Below are 2,984 nucleotides of genomic sequence, written 5' to 3'. Positions count from 1 at the left end.
CTACCGGGCAGGCAGTGCTGCTGCCAGGGCAGGCAGGGAGACCTCCAGGGCTGGATGGCAGGCAGGCAGACCTCCAGGGCTGGATAGCAGACCTCCAGGGCTAACAGGCTGACCTCCAGGGCTAACAGGCAGGCAGGCAGACCTCCAGGGCTGGATAGCAGACCTCCAGGCTAACAGGCTGACCTCCAGGGCAGGCAGTGCTGCTACCAGGGCAGGCAGGCAGACCTCCAGGGCAGGCAGTGCTGCTGCCAGGGCAGGCAGGCAGACCTCCAGGGCTGGATAGCAGACCCCAGGGCTAACAGGCAGACCTCCAGGGCTGGATAGCAGACCTCCAGGGCTGGATAGCAGACCTCCAGGGCAGGCAGTGCTGCTACCAGGGCAGGCAGTGCTGCTGCCAGGGCAGGCAGGCAGACCTCCAGGGCAGGCAGTGCTGCTACCAGGGCTGGATAGCAGACCTCCAGGGCTGGATGGCAGGCAGGCAGACCTCCAGGGCTGGATAGCAGACCTCCAGGGCTAACAGGCAGACCTCCAGGGCAGGCAGGCAGACCTCCAGGGCAGGCAGGCAGACCTCCAGGGCTGGATAGCAGACCTCCAGGGCAGGCAGTGCTGCTACCAGGGCTGGATAGCAGACCCTCCAGGGCAGGATAGCAGACCTCCAGGGCTGGATGGCAGGCAGGCAGACCTCCAGGGCAGGCAGGCAGACCTCCAGGGCTGGATAGCAGACCTCCAGGGCTAACAGGCAGGCAGGCAGACCTCCAGGGCTGGATAGCAGACCTCCAGGGCTAACAGGCAGGCAGGCAGACCTCCAGGGCTGGATAGCAGACCTCCAGGGCAGGCAGTGCTGCTACCAGGGCAGGCAGTGCTGCTCCAGGGCTGGAAGGCAGACCTCCAGGCAGGCAGTGCTGCTACCAGGGCTGGATAGCAGACCTCCAGGGCTGGATAGCAGACCTCCAGGGCAGGCAGGCAGACCTCCAGGGCTGGATAGCAGACCTCCAGGGCTGGCAGGCAGGCAGGCAGACCTCCAGGGCTGGATAGCAGACCTCCAGGGCAGGATAGCAGACCTCCAGGGCTGGATGGCAGGCAGGCAGACCTCCAGGGCTGGATAGCAGACCTCCAGGGCTGGCAGGCAGACCTCCAGGGCTGGATAGCAGACCTCCAGGGCTAACAGGCAGACCTCCAGGCAGGCAGGCAGACCTCCAGGGCAGGCAGCGACCTCCAGGGCTGGATAGCAGACCTCCAGGGCAGGCAGTGCTGCTACCAGGCTGGAAAGCAGACCTCCAGGGCAGGATAGCAGACCTCCAGGGTGGGCAGGCAGGCAGACCTCCAGGGCAGGCAGGGCAGACCTCCAGGGCTGGATAGCAGACCTCCAGGGCTAACAGGCAGGCAGGCAGACCTCCAGGGCTGGATAGCAGACCTCCAGGGCTAACAGGCAGGCAGGCAGACCTCCAGGGCTGGATAGCAGACCTCCAGGCAGGCAGTGCTGCTACCAGGGCAGGCAGTGCTGCTACCAGGGCTGGAAGGCAGACCTCCAGGGCAGGCAGTGCTGCTACCAGGGCTGGATAGCAGACCTCCAGGGCTGGATGGCAGGCAGGCAGACCTCCAGGGCTGGATAGCAGACCTCCAGGGCTGGAAGGCAGGCAGGCAGACCTCCAGGGCAGGCAGTGCTGCTACCAGGGCTGGATAGCAGACCTCCAGGGCTAACAGGCAGACCTCCAGGGCTGGAAGGCAGGCAGTGCTGCTACCAGGGCAGGCAGGCTGTCCTCCAGGGCTGGAAGGCAGACCTCCAGGGCTGGCAGGCTGACCTCCAGGGCAGGCAGGCAGGCAGGCAGACCTCCAGGGCTGGATAGCAGACCTCCAGGGCTGGATAGCTGACCTCCAGGGCTGGATAGCAGACCTCCAGGGCTAACAGGCTGACCTCCAGGGCTAACAGGCAGACCTCCAGGGCAGGCAGGCAGACCTCCAGGGCAGGCAGTGCTGCTACCAGGGCAGGCAGTGCTGCTGCCAGGGCAGGCAGGCAGACCTCCAGGGCTGGAAGGCAGACCTCCAGGGCTGGCAGGCTGACCTCCAGGGCAGGCAGGCAGGCAGGCAGACCTCCAGGGCTGGATAGCTGACCTCCAGGGCTGGATAGCAGACCTCCAGGGCTAACAGGCTGACCTCCAGGGCTAACAGGCAGACCTCCAGGGCAGGCAGGCAGACCTCCAGGGCAGGCAGTGCTGCTACCAGGGCTGGATAGCAGACCTCCAGGGCTAACAGGCAGACCTCCAGGGCTGGCAGTGCTGCTACCAGGGCTGGATAGCAGACCTCCAGGGCTGGATAGCAGACCTCCAGGGCTAACAGGCAGACCTCCAGGGCTGGCAGGCTGACCTCCAGGGCAGGCAGGCAGGCAGGCAGACCTCCAGGGCTGGATAGCTGACCTCCAGGGCTGGATAGCAGACCTCCAGGGCTGGCAGGCTGACCTCCAGGGCAGGCAGGCCGGGCCCCCGGTGCTGCATCTCGGCCGCTGCCTGGGGCGGACCGGCCCGGGTGCCCTTGCGCTTTTTCGACACCAGGGGGCAGTTGGGTGCCATTCCGTCCCTCGTGTGGCGAAATGGCGGTACTGCACCTCCGCCTTTTTGCTGGAGAAAGTCCGCAGTCGGGACAATGCGCCACACGGTCCGTCGGCAGGAGGCCCGGGCCCGGGCACAACTCCCCGGTGGGGACGGACGCCGGGCTGGAGCTTCCCTTCAGCACACACACTCACTCACTCACTCACTGACCGACCGACTGACTGCAGGAAAGGCTCCCGGCTCCCAGCGCTCAGTCAGCAGGCCTACTCCTCCCCGGTGGGGACGGACGCCGGGCTGGAGCCTCCCTTCAGCACACACACTCACTCACTGACCGACCGACTGACTGCAGGAAAGGCTCCCGGCTCCCAGCGCTCAGTCAGCAGGCCTACTCCTCCCCGGTGGGGACGGACGCCGGGCTGGAGCTTTCCTTCAGCACAC

This window comes from Amia ocellicauda, unplaced genomic scaffold, assembly GCF_036373705.1.
Source record: "Amia ocellicauda isolate fAmiCal2 unplaced genomic scaffold, fAmiCal2.hap1 HAP1_SCAFFOLD_344, whole genome shotgun sequence".
In the NCBI taxonomy this organism is placed as follows: Eukaryota; Metazoa; Chordata; class Actinopteri; order Amiiformes; family Amiidae; genus Amia; species Amia ocellicauda.
Note: the sequence above shows the minus strand (reverse complement) of the source record.